This window comes from Caretta caretta, chromosome 9, assembly GCF_965140235.1.
Source record: "Caretta caretta isolate rCarCar2 chromosome 9, rCarCar1.hap1, whole genome shotgun sequence".
Taxonomy (NCBI): Eukaryota; Metazoa; Chordata; order Testudines; family Cheloniidae; genus Caretta; species Caretta caretta.
In genome coordinates this window covers 97,846,107-97,865,494 of record NC_134214.1, presented here as the reverse complement: position 1 = coordinate 97,865,494, position 19,388 = coordinate 97,846,107, and the positions used below count along the sequence as shown (strand labels likewise).

Sequence of the window (19,388 nt, the reverse complement as noted above, 5' to 3'; positions counted from 1 at the left end):
ATAGGGAGCGTTTTTTTTGGGGGGGGAGGGGGCGATTGCCTGCTGCAGGGGAAGCGCTGCGCCCTAGGGCCAGCCTGATAGCGCTGCGTGGGCCTCGCACACAGACCCAGCCCTCGCCTGCGCTTAAACATTAGGTCGGCCTCGTGTCGACCCAGTCCCTGCTGTGGCTGCAGCGAAATTGAGGGGACGATTCTTCCCTGTCCTAACTAGTGCCTCCCAGGCTATGGGTTACCTGCGGCAGTGGCTCTCAAACGGCTGTGCTGGTGACCCCTTTCACATAGAAAGCCTCAGAGTGCAACCCCCCCACAGTCATTAAAAGCACTTTTACATCGATTTAACACCATTATAAATGCTGGAGGCAAAGCGGGGTTTAGGGTGGAGGTTGACAGCTCGTGACCCCCCCCCCTCACGTAATAACCTTGTGACCCCCTGAGGCCTCCCGACCACCAGTTTGAGAACCACTGCCCTACAGGGATGGGAAAACCCCTTCTGGCGCTGTAGGAAAGGATGGCAGCACAGCTGGTGGGCCAGAGCTGTGCGCTGGAGCGGCGGCAGTGCAGTTACACCTGGATGTGACGAAAAGCCCTCATCTACACCCCGTTTTGGTGTAGTACAGACACTTACTAGAGCCACAGAAGGGGTTCTTTTGTTGCTGCAGTAAATCCACCGCTCTGAAGGCTGGTCTGCACTAACGCGGTACAGTGGAACCTCAGAGTTACGGACGCCTCAGGAATGGAGGTTGTCCATAACTCTGAACAAGAGGTTATGGACGTCAGCCCACGGGAAGGAGAACGGACTCCGGGTCGGGGTGAGGGCAAAATAGCTTCATACGTAACTTCCTGGTATAGCATGGGTTTAAACTTTCTGAAATACATTTTGGGTCAAAAATTCATGTTTAGGCTCTGGCCGAGGGGAATTTTTAATAAAGTTTGGATAAAATCCGTGCAGATTTTCAAGTTCTGTAAGGGTGGGGTACATAACTCAGAAACAGTAGTGGTTTGAAACCCTGAGCCCAGATCCTGCTCCATGCAGGCAAATCCCTTCATCCACGCAGATCCCCACTGACTTTAATGGGGCTCATGCTGCATGCAGCTTATTACAAGAACTCACTAGGAATGAAACCTTCCAGCAAACACCAAGAAACAAGTACCGATGTGTCTGTTGACAAATGTGTAGTCCTCAAAAATGGCAATTAAATATACATAGTTTATTCAGAATTGTGGAAAGGCTTGTCAAACTCTGCTTTGATGGAGAAAATAACTGTTAGCAGCAAGTGTGTGTAGTACTCCTGATGGAATTTTGTGCCAAAAAAACAAAAATTCTGCACACAATATTTTAAAATTCTGCAAAATTCTGGGAATTTATTTAAACTACCATACAATGGATGGAGAACGGGAATGGGGAGCATTGGCAGAAATCCCTGAATCCCCTTTGTCTAATAATAATGTAGTTAGGTTTGATCCTTTATTTCTAGCTATTAGTCAACAAATATTTGTAGCCATATGCTCAGTATTACATCATAGGCAACTGAAGAGTAAGTGAGGGCTGGGGTATCAAACTCACAGTTTATATTGGCTATTGACCAACTCCAGAAAGGTCAGTAGTAAACAGTTCATGGAGCATATTTTGACAGGAAATTTTTTGTCTGAAAGTTTAGACCGGTTCTAATCACAAAAGCATCATAAGGATTTATAAGACCATACTGTCATTTACAATATGCCTCCTTTACACCACTCTGGCAGTGTAAAGGAGCCTTAAAAGTTTACGCTTTTCGAGAAATTCACTATGAATGGGAACAATTTACTAACAACAATGGGAACAATTAAGCAGTCAGGCTGCTATATTATGTTGTGCCTGCCTCACGCCTGCCTCCAAACATCCCGAAACCCTGCCCCTGCATGCTGGTCATGCCACAATAGCGAGCCAGAGGCACAGAGTCTCTTTCGTTCGCTCACATGCACGCACGCAAGCCTCCCCCCATGCCACCATCCCCAGCGGTGATTGATGTCTCCCCTGCACGCATACAAAGTCCCTCCACCCACAGGCTGATTTACATCTCCGCCAGCTGCTCTGGGCTGCTGAGGAGGTGCAAGTGACAGCTCTTGCGGCTTCCCTTTGATTCCCCTCAGAAATAATTTTTCTGTGGGGAAGCAAAGCAATCTGCGGACAACATGAATTCTGTGCGTGCGCAGTGGCACATCATTCCTCCAGTAGTAGTGTAGGCGAATACAGTAAACTTGTATCACACTAATGCTGTTATGATAACAGGGCTCATAGATGAATGTATTAGTACCACTATTTTATGGATTACATTTGTATAGTGATAGATCTAACAATTGGCTAGTAAATGCATATTGGCTGTTTCAAAGATAGTAAGCTGAAAACTCCACAGCTTAAACTTCTCTGTGTTTTGATACACAGGTACCAGATGATTTTCCCAGAGAGAAGAGTATACAGTACAAACCTATTTATAAAGTGTACATGTTTGGATAAAGCACTAGCTCTGCTGTACAGTGCTTCTGCATCAGTGGATGTCAGAGCCTGGTAATGTCTGTGTATAAATGAATGGATTAAATATATTTATATGGCATTGTGCCAGAGAAGTAACTGTCATATGGGCAAGGAAGAACACAGTAGTTATGCCTATAAGTTTAAATTGCAAAGGTGGTAAAATGCTATGCATTGTTCCAGCATCTTTTAAAAATACACCAAAATACATATTCCATCCTACCTAAATTTGGAAGCAATTATTGCTTTGCTGCTTTTATTTTCTTTATATAAAGAGAGATAATATAATATAACATGCTGACATGGCTACTGCATATCCCCACACTTGCTGCAACAAATTAATTTTCCAGTGCCTCCAGAACACGTAAACTGCACAAAATGGCAAAGAAAACAAACCAATGACTAAATACAGTTACTGGAGAGTTGTAGCAAAATGTTGGAAAACTAGCACTGCGCCAATAATACAAGGATCTTGGTCATTGGGGAAGGAAACAAATCCAGAGTCATTGGATCCTAGAGGATATTTCAACACTAGAATTCCCTAATGTTAATTTTGTTGGAATCCTGAAGGAATACTGATCTGAGTGCTTTCAGGCCAAGGACAGATTAATCTATGCAGCAAAGCATGAGGGGAAGAAGGCATTTTTACTTACTATTCAGCTGAAGAACCACATGTGTTAGAGATAATAGCAGACTCAAATCTCTGTGCTCTAGCCCATTGTTCCCCAAACTTTTGAGGGTCATGCCCCTCCTTACCTCTGCCGGCACCCCCCTACTCCTCCCAGAGCTGGGGTTGGGAGTAGAGTCGTGGCTGGGGGTGGGGATGGGGAGCTGGACAGAAGTAAGGGGGCTGAGGCTTGGGCTGCAGCTGGGGATGGGTCTGGGACCAGGAGCAGGGCTTGGGTAGGAGCCGTGGCCAGGGTCTGAGGCTGCGGATGGGAGCGAAGCCGGGCCGCAGTGTGGACTGGCATCCGAGCCTGGGGCCGTGTGCTTCTCTGCTCCTGGCCCCACCCCCAGCCTCTGCCCCAGGCTGGGAATGGGGCTGAGGCTGGGGGCAGGGGCGGGGCAGGAAGTGGAACTCAAACGAGGCCAGGCATGGGCTGGGAGCTGGGGACGCGACTGTGGGCAGGACTGGATCAGAGTTGGGGTCGGGGGAGAGGGGCTGGGTGGTGCTCCTTCCCTGCCCCCTGTGTGAATAGGCCCAGGCCCCCACGTGCCCCTCCAAAGGTTCCTCCATGCCCCCATAAGGGGACACACCCCATAGTTTGGGGACCTCTGCTCTAGCCACTAGAGGGAGGACAAAGAGCAACAGTTAGTGTGCGTTATATGCAGTGATGAGCTGCCAAAAGCTGAAGAACCGGTTCCTTCACTCGCTCTGCGTCTTCGGCGGCAGGTTCTTCAGTCGCTCCGGGTCTTCGGTGGCACTGAAGGGCCCGCTGCCAAAGTGCCGCCGAAGCCCCGGAGCGTCACCGGGTGAGTAAAAATTAAAAAGGGATTCTCAGGGGAGCCTCCCCAGCCGAGAGCTCAGGCAGGCCAGACAGGACGGAGTTTGCCCACCCCTTTAACAACCGGTTCTAAATTGGCTTCAAAATTTAACAACCAGTTTGCGCGAACTGGTGCGAACTGGCTCCAGCTCACCACTGGTTATATGGAGACAAAGAGTGAGTAGACTTCTGTATCTGCACTGGAGCTTCTTATGATGACTTTGCAATGCTGATGTAGACTGTTGTAAACCTTGTGGAATACAAAGTTTATTCTTTATCCTTATTTTCTTCTGTGGATTTGTTATCCTTGTAATCTTTATTTTGAGAATATACAAAATACTCCTCATTCCTCCACCCCTTCTGTGTGTTCCCCAACACCCCCAAATATTATTTTATTGTGGAGTACTCAGATCTTTGACTACAGTATTCTTCTTCTACTGGAAACGTTTTTCAAACATGTAATATTTTGCAGTCTCAGTTTCACAAGAGGAACACTTTGTAGCTCTTCAACCATGTTGACATTACAATCTTGTACCATAGTGGGAAAGATGAAAGCTGACCTGGAGCAAGACTGATAATGGCAAGACTGGATCCAAAAAGGTAATTCCTAATACATGCCGTTTTAATATGCTTCAGTGTCTTCAACCATGGGTAGCAAAACTAGAAATTACAGTTGAAGTAAACTAACTTCAGTCTTTCTGAAGAAATGTCTGTGCTCTGTTGACTATTATATCAATGTATTCAAAGATTTACATCTTCCTGACTTCACTTTTTGCGGAAAACCCAGCCTGTGTTTTTCTCTGAAAACCCTAAAGTCCTAAGGGGTTGTTGGCCTGCTGTGGTTTTACTCCTTAATCCAGTAATTCCTTGCCTTGACAGTACAACCTTAATTTTATCATTTTTTCTCTTGATGTATTTTGTACATGGGATAGCCTAAGTCTTTATAAAGAAGCTGTGTTCTAAAGCTTTGCAGCTTGGCTTCCTTGTAAATATGTAATAGTGAGTGTATTTTCTGTATTATGGAGCTAGTTAGCTAAACAGCACAGTGTTCAGGGGTTCCCAAGAACCTACCTTGGTAGATTTGTAGGAGAGAGTCCTTCTCATGAAAACCTTAAGAGCTCTACTTTGTGCCTCTCCCTGCTGCAAAGTTTCTAAGATATGTCATAGCAGGGCTACCCAAGTCCATTGAACTTGCAATATGCTTTCCAGCACACAGGATGGGCTTTCTTTGGCTGCATGACACATGCTTAGCAAACAACCTTGTGTGAAGTATACTCCATATGCACGGGGCACCATTTGAAAAGTGTCATAACTCAGCTTTTGTAAAGAGAAATCATGCCTCACTAATATATTAGAATTCGTGGAGGAGATCAACAAACATGCGGACAAAAGGGATACAGTGGATATCATGCACTTGGATTTTCAGAAAGCCTTTGACGAAGTCCCGCATCAAAGACTCTTAAGCAAAGTAAGCAGTCATGGTATGAGAGGGAAGATCGTCTTATGGACCAGTAACTGGTAAAAAGACAGGAAACAAAGGGTAGGAATAAATGGTCAGTTTTCAGAATGGAGTGAGGTAAATAGTGGTGTCCTGCATGGATCTGAACTGGGACCAGTGCTGTTCAACACATTTATAAATGATCTGAAAAAAGGGATAAACTGTGATGTGCCAAAGTTTGCAGATGATACTAAACTACTCAAGATAGTTAAGTCCAAAGCAGACTTCAAAAAGGTACAAAGGAATCTCACAAAATTGGGTGACTGGACAACAAAATGGCACATGAAATTCAATGTTGATAAATATAAAGTAATTCACACTGGAAAACATAATCCCAACTATAGATATAAAATGATGGAGTCTAAATTAATTGCTACCACTCGAGAAAAGATCTTGGAGTTGTGGATAGTTCTCTGAAAATTTCTGCTCCATGTGGAGTGGCAGTCCAAAAAGCTAACAATATTAGGAACCATGAAGAAAGGGATCAATAATAAGATCGTAATTATCATAATGCCCATATATAAATGTGAGGTATGCCTGCACCTTGAATAATATGTGCAGTTCTGGTCACGCCCATCTCAAAAAAGATACATTGGAAAGGGAAAAGATATAGAGAATGGTTTCAGAGTAACAGCCGTGTTAGTCTGTATTCGCAAAAAGAAAAGGAGTACTTGTGGCACCTTAGAGACTAGCCAATTTATTTGAGCATGAGCTTTCGTGAGCTACAGCTCACTTCATCGGATGATTAAGGATATGGAACAGCTTCCATGTGAGGAGAGATTAAAAAGACTGGGACTGTTCAGCTTGGACAAGAGACAGCTAAGGGGGGAATTGATAGAAGTCTATAAAATCATGAATGGTGTGGAGAAAGTGAATAAGGAAGTGTTATTTACCCCTTCGCGGAACACAAGAACCAGGGGTCATCCAATTAAATTAATAGGCAGTAGGTTTAAAACAAAAGGAAGTACTTCTTCATATAACACACTGTCAACCTGTGGAACTCATTGCCATAGGATGCTCTGAAGCCCAAAATTATAACTGGGTCCAAAAAATAATTTAGATAAGTTCCTGGAGGATAAGTCCATCATTGGCTACTATCCAAGATGGTCAGGGATGCAACTCCATCCTTTGGGTGTCCCTAGGCCTCTGACTGCCAGATTCTGGGACTGGATGATAGGGGATCACTTGATGATTTCCCTGTTCCGTTCATTCCCTTTGAAGCCTCTGGCATTGACCACTGTTGGAAGATAGGATAGTGGGCTAGATGGACCAGTGGCCTGACCCTTTATGGCCATTCTCATGTTCACTGATGATAAAACTGACTCATTAATGGCGATTGAGTGTTCTCTTCAGTGCAGGCAATTTATCTGATGTGTTTCAACTTTCTCTTCACATCAGTTTTGGCTGCAGCAAGAATGTTAAGTAACAGGAGATCTATTTTCCTATTATTCTCATAATCCAAAATGGCTGAATTACGTTTGCTCAAACTTTCTAAAACCTCAAAACCAAATTCTTCACATGTGCAGAGAGACCATGTCCATTTTGATTGTGGGCAACAAAAGCCTGTTCTCAATAAAGAAGTTGTATAGCTGGTGCGAAAAAGTAGATGGCTACATTTTTCACGAGAGTCTTAATTACTTTTAAATAATTGTGAAGTTCTCTACCCAGTCAACAGGTATGAATCTTTAAAATTTCTGTCTTGCTAGCTACAAACATACGGATAAAAACAGTTTAAATTGTGGAGGTCCCCTTATGGAGATTCCTGGTGAATTCATGAACAAACTGGAATTGATTTGAGGTAGGCATATTAATCTTTTTGTAACCAGTCCCCTAAATTGTTTGGATCCAGGTTCTTTCTGGCAGTTATATTTGTCTAGTATAAACATTTGCACTATTTTAACGGTTTTACGAATATTAGTTTTATGAATAACAGTGCAATCTGAACTTTGGTGGTAGAAGAGCCTTAAAGTGAGCGTATTTTTTGTCCTTTCCAGCTGAGTTTCTGTCTTATCTGATTTGAAAATGCCTTCATTATAACTTTGCCCAGGCTCTTGCAAGCACTGAATTACCTACTTGATAAAGAGGGAGATTGTTTTCAAAGACTATCAGTCCTTAATTCACCTAATACAGCACAGGGCAGTAGCCAATCATACTTGTGAATGTGCCTTTACCCCTATCTGAAAAGTAACCTCCTATCCTCACATCCTAGGTTCAGTTTCCCTGTTGTTTCAAAACTTGTTGCCTCTGTTCAGCCTAACCTAAAAATATGGTAATTAGGGTTTGTTTTTGTGATATAAGACTCCTGTCTACTAGGAATTGAACTGAGAGCACTAGTTCATTTGGTGAAGACAATCATACAGCTGTCATATAACAGCTTTCGTTTTCCACCCAGGTGAAGTTGACTTGAACCCGTAACCTTGAGGTACAATGCTCGATAATGTATTACTTTTCTCTTGAGCCATCCAAGCCTCCTTAGAGTCTCTGATTTTACTGCTTGCATGAGCTTGCTGTCCATTAACATTTGTGTTTAAATTTTAAGGCTCAATTGGAATTGTAACCTCAGCTTTTTTCAGTAATTTACAAAATGTATTACGCCTTTCAGACATCTGTTCTCTGAGCAAGAGCAGATCATTGCTGCCAGTTCAGGCATTTCCAGCAGATGTCACTATGTACAACTTACAGAGGAGCAGCCGTGTTAGTCTGTATCTGCAAAAAGAAAAGGAGGACTTGTGGCACCTTAGAGACTAACCAATTTATTTGAGCATAAGCTTTCGTGAGCTACAGCTCACTTCATCTCCCTTGTCCACATGATTTTTGAGCCCCTCAAAGAATTCTAATAGATTGGTGAGGCATGATTTTAGACTCCATGACATTCCAAATCTCTTCTCAGAAATCCACTCCTACCCCTCGCTGTCACCCCTGAAATCTGGCATTTCTGTCACAAATAAGGTACTGTAATCACGGGGATCTCAGAAGCCACCTGTCACAGGAGGCTGTGGTCAGAGGCCTTTTAAAAACAAATGTCAGGGGCATTGCTCTGTGGAACCCTGACCTTAGACTATCTGAGCACCTTGAATGTATTTATCCTCCTGCCATCACTGTAAGGCAGGGCCGGGATATTATCCACCAGAGACAGCCCAAATGGTTTGCCCATGGAGGGAATTAAACCCACCTGTCTTGAGTTGCAGAGCATTGCCCAGACCACAGGACCAGCCTTCCAGTCATCTGATTGTTGACAGGCCCAGATGGCTTCTCTGCTGCACCTTACCCCTTCCTGCCATGCTGTAGAGAGCAGAGATGGCAAGGAGCCAGTTACAGAGGTTTGATTTGCTGACCTGTTCTGTCCTGGCCTCAGTAGAATTTAGAGCAGCCTGGGGGATGGGCTGACCGCCTGATTTTAATGGCTTCCAAGAACACAGCACACTCTGGCCATGTCCCTGCGCATGGATGCCACCCCAGAGTGCTCCTTGGGGCCTTGAGGTGGCCCTGCAGGCACTCTGCCCTTCCCTCTAAGGTCCTTGCAATGACTTACTCTCAGCCTGAAATATTTAAAACAAGAGTTCCCTTTGTGGGGTCACATTTATTCAGTCTTCTCCAAAACACAAGGTCTCCTACCTTCCAACTTCTCCCTCCTCCTTTACTCAGGAACACCCTATCACCCTTGTTGGTGGACTTGCTGCAACCCCTTTTCCCCTGAGGCCCCCCCCATCTCTTACCACTAGGCCCTGCCCCTGCTCCACTTCCCCCAAGGCTCCGCCTCCTGGCCACGCAGAGCCGGGCCATGATAAGAGCTACTGTGATGTTCTCTGATCAAAATATGACCATATAGATCACTTTTGCAACCTCTGTTATATATTACATATTATATTATATTATATATATTATATTATATATTTATTTAAGTACAACTTAAATACCAGGTACACTGGTATTTAAGACAAGCAAAAGAGATAAATATTTAAACCAACGTGAACTGGTGTATTTCAAGTGGAATTAAATGGAATGCTTTGTTTTGATTTACATTTACATTTGTCTTAGGAGGATCTTTGTTAATTACAGTGTTTGTTTCTCTGTCACTCTCAAAGGCAAGTATTTTCATGATAAATCTTGCCTTTTTCTTCCAGTAAACCGTGAGGGGATTGTAAAATCAGTGAGTGATGAATCAATACAATTAGTCTGTCTTTGGAGCCAAACTGAAAGTTAATCAAACTTTGAAAACATGTTTCACTTCTTGCTTATATTAATTCACTGCTGAATTATGTATATTTAATAAAGATGTTGCTATTATGCAGGAAGATGCCCAAGAGGAATTTGTTTGGAAGTTGGTTCATGGAGATGTATTTAGACCTCCAAGGAAGGGAATGCTATTATCTGTCTTTTTGGGTCAAGGAACACAACTTTTCATTATGACATTTATTATTCTATGTAAGTAGCATTAGGTTTATGAAAATTACTTACTTACAATCTATTAGTGAAATTGTAAGAAACAGGAAATGATTTCTGGCATAGCTGTCTATCCTTTTTACTGGTAGCAAAGTCCTTTATTTAAGAAAAGAAAAATACACTTGCCTATAGTAATGACCCAGATGTCTGCAATAACACTATCGAAAATAGTAGTGTTTTGATCATTATTGCAGCATCTCTCTATTAGGGATAATTCACATGCTCTAGAGCCTTGACTTTAGCAAAGCTTTTGACACGGTCTCTCACAGTATTCTTGTCAGCAAGTTAAAGAAGTGTGGGCTGGATGGATGCACTACAAGGTGGTTGGATTGTTGGGCTCAACGAGTAGTGATCAATGGCTCCATGTCTAGTTGGCAGCCGGTATCTAGTGGAGTGCCCCAAGGGTCAGTTCTGGGGCCGGTTTTGTTCAATATCTTCGTTAATGATCTGGAGGATGGTGTGGATTGCACCCTCAGCAAGTTTGCGGATGACACTAAACTGGGAGGAGTGGTAGATACGCTGGAGGGTAGGGATAGGAAACAGAGGGACCTAGACAAATTGGAGGATTGGGCCAAAAGAAATCTGATGAGGTTCAACAAGGACAAGTGCAGAGTCCTGCACTTAGGATGGAAGAATCCAATGCACCGCTGCAGACTAGGGACCGAATGGCTAGGCAGCAGTTCTGCAGAGAAGGAGCTAGGGGTGACAGTGGACGAGAAGCTGGATATGAGTCAACAGTGTGCCCTTGTTGCCAAGAAGACCAATGGCATTTTGGGGTGTATAAGTAGGGGCATTGCCAGCAGATCGAGGGACGTGATCGTTCCCCTCTATTCGACATTGGTGAGGCCTCATCTGGAGTACTGTGTCCAGTTTTGGGCCCCACACTACAAGAAGGATGTGGAGAAATTGAAGAGAGTCCAGTGAAGGGCAACAAAAATGATTAGGGGTCTGGAACACATGACTTATGAGGAGAGGCTGAGGGAAATGGGATTGTTTAGTCTACGGAAGAGAAGAATGAGGGGGGATTTGATAGCTGCTTTTAACTAATTGAAAGGTGGATCCAAAGAGCATGGATCTAGACTATTCTCAGTGATAGCAGATGACAGGACAAGGAGTAATGATCTCAAGTTGCAGTGGGGGAGATTTAGGTTGGATATTAGGAAAAACTTTTTCACTAGGAGGGTGGTGAAACACTGGAATGTGTTACATAGGGACGTGGTGGAATCCCCTTCCTTAGAAGTTTTTAAGGTCAGGCTTGACAAAGCCCTGGCTGGGATGATTTAGTTGGGGATTGGTCCTGCTCTGGGCAGGGGGTTGGACTAGATGACCTCCTGAGGTCCCTTCCAACTCTGATATTCTATGATTCTATGATAAAGAAGTAAAGTGGTCCCAGTACAATCCCCTTTTTAAGGTTTTGCTGCCTCAGACTTTAGAAACTTAGTTATTTTAAACAGTGAAAATGGCAACTTTGTCTTACCATTCCATTTAACTTCTTCTCACTCTGATACAGACCACTGCTTTTCTTTGGTATATTATCAAAATATGTAAATATATCCCCCACAACTCACTTTATTCCTAGCTAACTTAACATTTCACACAGAGCATTACTTTTCAGAGTTCTAGTTCAGCATCCTTTTCTCTGTTCCTAATGTGTTTAAATGTAAGTACAATAATAACTTACCTTTTTGTGCCTTCATAAATCGGTCCTTCCAAATCCATGACAGCTCTTGGAGTCTCTTTCCAGCTACAACAATTTCACATACCACTAGTACCATATAAGTAGTCAATAACAAAGATGTTTTTCTTCAAAAAGAAGCTTCTAGCTGGAGATTGCAGAGACTACAATTGAGTAACTCCCTTTCAAATCTGGAGTTGCCCTTATAGTTTGTTCAAGAACTTAGACCCCCCGCCTTTTTAAATATAGGGACCTTATTTTTAAGATGGGCCATGATGATAAGCATTGTCCATCGTGGTAGTTGGGTTAGGCTTTGTTTGGAGTTTGAAGTTTCTAAATCAGTTACTTGAAGATCCAGTCCTGTCATCTTCATGCTTCTTATAACTACCTTTTCAAAACTTAAATCACTGCTTTTTACTACTCTGGGCCTACTTTTCTTGGACAACTCTTATGGCATGTATTAAACTATTATGGTTGCCTATGCAGTAAATGTACTCTTACAGAAGCATCATTCTTTAAGCTTTTAAAAGCTGGTTTCCAAGCTGAAATCTCATGCCATAGTTTAGTTGGAGGAGCAGAGACTTCAACCATGTGCCTCTCTTGAAGCTGTTTAGCCACAGGAATCTTAGCCTTTTGAGTATGAGATGAAAGTACACAAGCATTTGGTTCAGAGTTATGCCCACAGTGGTGTGCACTTGTGACTAGTCAGTATGTGTGCAGATGTATGCCTATGCTGTCTGCCAGTGAACTTGATAAACCTGTGCGCTGTGGCTTACATTCTACAATATGCTAATAAAATGTGTCAACAAATGGTTTATTCTTTCTTTTCACATCTTTCATTCTAGCTTGCCTTGGCTTTCTTTCTCCTGCCAACCAAGGAGCTTTGATGATCTGTGGAGTTGTACTGTGGGTCTTGCTGGGAACTCCTGCTGGTTATGTATCTGCTAGAATGTATAAGAGTAAGTACCATTGTTTATTTCGCATGATACAGCATGTTAAATTCAGCATTGCCAGGCATTATATGTAATTCAAGTTGGAGCTGATGTCTCGGATATCAGATCTGCTCCTTGCTGTCATACTGCAAAATATTTGTAAGAGGTGTTACATTTGAAACTCTAGTAATGATTTTTACTTATTCCTCAGCATTTTGAGGTGAAAAGTGGAAGACAAATGTTTTGCTGACAGCTCTGTTGTGCCCTGGGTTAGTACTTTTTGTTCCTTACTCTTATGCAATTGTTCTTTCCTGTATTCTTGTATATAACTCAGTTACCACAAATAAAGAAAAACACTGATTTCTTAGCACAGAACTCTTTCAAGGGCTGTGCCATTGCCTTTATTGCTTCCCTACTTTATTTTCCTTTCTACACAGAACATTTTAGAGTGGGAAGAAAAGCTTGTAAATCTCCTGTATTTGGAGAGTTTGCAAATTGCATAATGTTGTAGAATATGACTTCTCAACCTGGGGGTCACGACCACCCTCCCTTAAGTAGGAGGGAGGAGGATCCAAACACTATGGAGGTGGGGCCTGAAAAGTGTGATTTGTTTTGTTTTTTGTTTTGGGGGTGTGTGGGGGGGGGGGTTGGTAACATGAAGACACGGCATGGAAAAGTTTGTGAGCCATTGACTTAGAATTGTATTGTGGCTGGTGTAATTAATTCTGACGCGATACAACTGCTCTTAGACTACAGCATTGATTATTTTCTAGATACTCGTGTTAACATTAGCAGGGACTATATTTCATTGTGAATGTGTGGCTTATTATGGTGGCTTTTTGGAAAGGCTCTTCTGTCTAGAGCACCTTTATAAATCAGGGCTAGATCCTACCCCCATTGAAGTCTGTTACACTATTCACCCTTAGTATAGGGGAAATAGGGTTAGATCTTAGATTGTAAGTTTAGTTCCTTACTAATGTGCTAAAATACTTTATCTTGTCTTTGTATGTTGAACATATTGGAATGTTCTTCTGGTGAAACTATGTAATAGGGACATTGGTATTTTAAACAAAATTATTTTTATGTCTAAAATAAGACTATAACATAAGAACAGCCATACTAGTTCAGACAAAAGGTCCATTTAGCCCAGTATCCTGTCTTCCAACAGTGGCCAATTGCCAGGTGCCCCAGCGGGAATGAACAGAACAGATAATCATCAAGTGGATACATTGCCTGTCGCTCATTCCCAGCTTCTGGCAAACAGAGGCTAGGAACACCATTTCTGCCCATCCTGGCTAATAGCCATTGATGGACCTGTCTTCCATGAATTTATCTAGTTCTTTTTTGAATCCTGGGAAGGGGAGAAGCAGAGATTGGATTACTGACATGGACAAGATCTAAAATAGACCATGCAGGGTATGGTTTAACTGCATTTGATTACACATTTTTAGGATGTTACTTTCAGAAGTATCTGGGAGCCATTTGTACAATGGCTTGCCCACTGCTTTCGTTTTGCATAAGGTTGTTCAATACAGTCGAATGTATAGCTTCCTCTGAGACTAGTGTAAATTCTGCTTCAAGAATTCTTCCATAATGAGTCCCAGTGAGTGGTTCATTTGGCAGTGACCCTTCCTGAGATTGATGCTTCTCTTGTACCCTGGGTGGTGGGAATCCTTGCAGGTTCCCAGATGATGTTCCCTAGCAATGTATTTTATTGCTTTACTATAGGATGGAACATGTTTGAAATCTTAATCACTTCTCTCAAATAATTAAAACTGGGTTTCAGTCTCATTTGTTGAAAGGATTTTAAGAAAGCAGGTGGAGAGGATGCAGGAGCGCATGACTTAGATTTTGTTAATTCCAAAATAAAAGTTTGGAAGTCTTTTTTAAAACTTTTTGTTCGTGGTGTACTTTTTTTTTCTTTTTCTTTTTTCTTTTGAAGGGAGGCTTTAGGAGAATATAATGCGGTGGGGAAGTTTGCTTTGTGACACACTTCTACACTAAAAGTGCAAGAAGACTGTCGAGAAGAGGACTTAAAATGGAAGGTATCCCACTGATTAAACTGAAGAAATAATGCTTCACTAACATAGCTGCTTCTGAAACTGTGAATTTCTTAAAATAGTACAAAGATATGATGGGTTGGTTTTTTTTTGGGAGGGGGGTGTTTGTCTTTTATGTATTGTGTTCCATGGCTGAAGAGAGATTAGCTTGTAACAATAAACTCTTCCTAAGACTAGCCCATGGTAGCCCTCCTACCGCGTTCACTCTGATATGGTTTATAGTATCTTGAACAGTGGGGTTTTGCCAGCACTGAATGAATTTGGTAGAAGAAAAGAGCTATTTAAAAACATTAATAGACAATGAGCTGTGATGGGAAAGGAAGGGCTGGAAATGTACAGTACAGTCAAGAGAGTGTTTGCTAAAAGACCTCTAAAGATTAGAGACAATTAGCTGTTACAAGGGCCTTATAATAATTACCACTTTTTATGAATTAGTGGGGAAACAATATTGCATAAATAGAGAATGAAATAGACTACAAGTGAATATTCATAAACCTTTAGTTTTATGAACCACCTAAAAATATTTAATTCTCTTCTGATTTTATGCTGCTAGTGAGAAAATTCTGGTTTTATTTTTTCCCCAGAATTGTCTTTGCTGATTTCTTCATTATGAATCTTATTCTGTGGGTGAAAGGATCATCAGCTGCCATCCGCCTTGGCACACTGTTGCTATCCTGGCAATGTGGTTTGGAATTTCTGTCCCATTAACCTTTATTGGTGCATATTTTGGATTGAAAGAAAAGGCAGTTTTTGAGTGCATTGTTTAAGTGTGTCTTATCTGCCACTCAGTATAATACTTTTCTGTCCTAACATCAAGTATTTATTCATGCGGAGTTAGTGTGTTAGCTGTCAACATCAAAACACCAAAATTTGGCTAAGATGCATATGGCTGTTCATTCTGAAATGAACTGTTCTTCAACTTCTGATTTTTGTACGGTAGACAAGAATACAAAATGATTTTCAAAATATTTTTCTGGCCATTTGGAGTCTCTCTTTTAAGATCACAAACTTATTGACATTCCTCTTGCCTACGAAGTTTGTGAGCTACAGTCCTCTGAATTGTTAACACATCTAGAAGAAAATCAGTGATTCCATGAAAAACTAAATAAAGACCTCTCCCTCCTGCATGTTGAAATTTGCTAGGTCACCACTGAAATGGAGTGTCTAAAAATCACTGTTTGTTGGTTTGTGCACTAGTCTGTAATCTTTAAAGATGTGATTTAGCTCAGTGGCTTGTGGCACAGTTTATGGATGAATATAATGGGAGAGTTAAAAATGTCAAGTTCTTAGGAGTTGATATTAGGAAAAAATCATCTTAAGTTTCTTTGATTCCTTTAACACTTTCATATCTTAACTGTAAATAACATAGTAACAAGGTATTTGTCTTTTTTTAATTGTATTAATTTCTCTCAAAGCCAATTGAACATCCAGTTCGTACAAACCAGATTCCTTGTCAGATCCCGGAGCATTCGTTTTTCACAAAGCCGTTGCCTGGTATCATCATGGGTGGCATCTTGCCATTTGGTTGTATTTTTATTCAGCTTTTTTCCATTCTAAACACTATTTGGTGAGGATTGTATCTTTACTTGATAGGCAGGCTGGGCTGTCAGCTCAAGCTTGGTATAACAAACCAAAAAATGGACATTCCCAAACAGTGGAGTCAGAAAACTCCACAAACTCCTAGGATTGATGGTCTTGCTGAAGACTTTTCAGAATTCTTCAGAATCTAAGCATATAATATATACAATTAAAAATAAAGCTTCTTGCCTTTATTGAGAACTTTAAGACAATACATTTATTTTGCATTTTGCCTGGAACCAGGAAGATCAAAAGAGAAGCACTAATATGAGAGCGTTATCATAATTGGCCTTATACATTAGTTTTTCATGGTATAATGGGCCTTAATGTGTTGCAGGACTCTATTAAAATTTGATAGACCCTTGACACAGTTACAGCACTGTGGTGGTCTTGCACGATCAGGAGGACAAAACTTTTTTCAACTGTGTTTCTGAATCAGGCCAAGACCTTGGATTTCACAGGGCTGCAACAAAATTCAGGAACATGGTTAAAATGCAGTTTGTTTTAGTTTTGCATAAAAGTATTTGACCAGTGTAGCTATTCATAGTACAGACATAACCCAAACGTTAAACTTAGCATTTGATTGTCATATGAAAAATACCTAATATGCTAGATTATTGTGGTCCGATGTACACTCCATATCCTGATATCTACAGGAATAAGATAGCAAGGTTTAAATATAGAGAGAGTAAAATATACTGTGGAGCATTTATTCACCTTTCACCAGTAGTCCTCAACCGGGGTCTTGATTGTGGCAAGATAAGACACTCTTGAAAAATGTAGGCAACTTTCAAACACACACCTTGATATTGGCCTGTCTAGTTATATAGTTAAAAATACTAAACACCATTACAGGCAGAATGAGCAAAAATTCAGGAGGGAGACATTAGGAGTTTGCCAGTATCCCCTTTTTCTCAGATCTCTTAAACTGTAGTAGTTGCAGTCTTCTTATTATTACATATGAGTTAATTCTTCCTCCCTCATCTCATAAACAAGATAATATTTATACACTTGGGAGGAAAGGGTGCATTTTTGCATGGTCAAGTGTTTCGATGACCCTTGGACTGGAGTAAGATTGATTTGTCTAGGGATAGAACTCTGGGAGTGGAGGAGCAACTGTTAGAAGGTGTAGCATGGTGAAATAGACAGGTGGAAGACTAATTGCAGCAATGTGAAGGAGGCAGATGTCAAGCTGGAGAGAGGCACAAGAGAGAGCCAATGGAGCAGTAGGGCTCAGAAGGCCCTGAGATTTGAAATCATGATAGTACTTTTCTAGTGAGAGCAGTCCTTGACAGAAAGGTGAGGGGAAACGAATGATTTCCCTGGCCTAGGTAGTCAGGGTCTAATTGTTTTACAAAACTATGCTACAGCTTTGAGTTGTCCCTCCCCTGACTTTAACAATGAAATTGTGTAAGCAGCGTATTTACACATGAAGGTAGAGGTATAGCAGGTACAGGCTGAAGATTTGGAGGAGTATGTCAACAATGCAGACAAAGACTGTTCTGTTTTCAGATGAGCTTAGTTCTTGGGTATATAACAAAAAGAGTGAAAACTAATTTGACAGATTTCTTTTGTGTATGTTTAGGTCCCATCAAATATACAACATGTTTGGTTTCCTGTTCTTAGTATTTATAATTCTTCTTATTATGTGTTCTGAGGCTACAGTCTTGCTGTGCTATTTCCATCTATGTGCAGAGGTAAATGAACATATTATTTTGATGCCTATATCATGACAGCACAATGCACAGCTAGCTGGGGTATGTCAGAGTGAAGTTTGCAAGGATGCCTATGCAGGGCCACCTCTGCAAAATGCTGGACACTGTAGACTATGTGGGTGTATTGTCAGGATTCTGTATATCGATTGTATGTACCTTTGGCCTGGTTATGTTATTGCCCTATGTTTTATAAAATATACAAGTTCAATTTTAAAAAAAGGCAATTTCTGCCTTGTCACTGCAACTGCAGCTAGCAGTGCAAGCTCTCATTTTACACACTGGAATGGTACTGGAATGGTAGAGGAGCCACAAAACAGGAAACAACACTCCAGCTGGTCTGGCAGAGGTATACTTTTTAATGTTATAAACAGCTTGACTTAAGGCAACTGTTGGGCATAACATGTCAGTGCTCAACTTTGGAGGCTTTTAAAGGGGGAGAGATGTTGTTTTCAAATTGACCATGGATGAGGTATTTTGTAGTGTATGGTTTCAGTAATTTTGTCCCTACTGAAAAGGGCTATTTTAAAAATTTTCTAGCGATCGCCAACAAAATAATTATTGTGGTTTAAAGAAAGCTTTGGATCTGATTTCACTAACACTTTCGCAAAAAATTTGACACTTGCAAATTCTCAACTATATGTATTTAAAATAACAGTAAAAGAATGAAGTCCCATTAGTGAATATTCCCTGTAAATCATGAGCTGAGGTTTCAGATACACTGGCCATAGCATAACTTAGGGTATGTCTACACTACGGAATAAGGTCGAATTTATAGAAGTCGGTTTTTTAGAAATCGGTTTTATATATTCGAGTGTGTGTGTCCCCACAGAAAATGCTCTAAGTGCATCATTAACTCGGCGGAGTGCTTCCACAGTACCGAGGCTAGAGTTGACTTCCGGAGCGTTGCACTGTGGATAGCTATCCCACAGTTCCCGCAGTCTCCGCTGCCCATTGGAATTCTGTGTTGAGATCCCAATGCCTGATGGGGCTAAAACATTGTCGCGGGTGGTTCTGGGTACATATCGTCAGGCCCCCGTTCCCTCCCTCCCTCCGTGAAAGCAAGGGCAGACAATCATTTCACGCCTTTTTTCCTGAGTTACCTGTGCAGACGCCATACCACGGCAAGCATGGAGCCCGCTTAGGTAACCGTCACCGTATGTCTCCTGGGTGCTGGCAGACGCGGTACGGCTTTGCTACACAGTAGCAGCAACCCCTTGCCTTCTGGCAGCAGACGGTGCAGTACGACTGGTAGTCGTCCTCGTCGTGTCCGAGGTGCTCCTGGCCACGTCGGCTGGGAGCGACTGGGCAGACATGGGCACAGGGACTAAATTTGGAGTGACTTGACCAGGTCATTCTCTTTAGTCCTGCAGTCAGTCCTATTGAACCGTCTTATGGTGAGCAGGCAGGCGATACGGATTGCTAGCAGTCGTACTGTACCATCTTCTGCCAGGCAGGCAAGAGATGAGGATGGCTAGCAGTCGTACTGTACCATCTT

The 19,388-nt window shown here is 41.9% G+C and overlaps 1 long non-coding RNA gene across 2 annotated transcripts; it reads left to right on the top strand.

Annotated features, from left to right (window-relative positions):
• The first annotated feature begins 62 nt into the window (after nucleotides 1-62).
• Nucleotides 63-12,836, top strand: LOC125642889 (uncharacterized). 2 transcript variants are annotated; one of them, XR_012670039.1, is made up of 5 exons: nucleotides 63-808; nucleotides 2,422-2,544; nucleotides 4,465-4,592; nucleotides 12,454-12,567; nucleotides 12,752-12,836. It is a non-coding gene; the product is annotated as an uncharacterized LOC125642889 (long non-coding RNA). The 2 variants fall into 2 exon arrangements; XR_012670040.1 differs by lacking the exons at nucleotides 63-808; nucleotides 2,422-2,544; nucleotides 4,465-4,592 and adding an exon at nucleotides 9,787-9,915.
• Nucleotides 12,837-19,388: the final 6,552 nt, after the last annotated feature.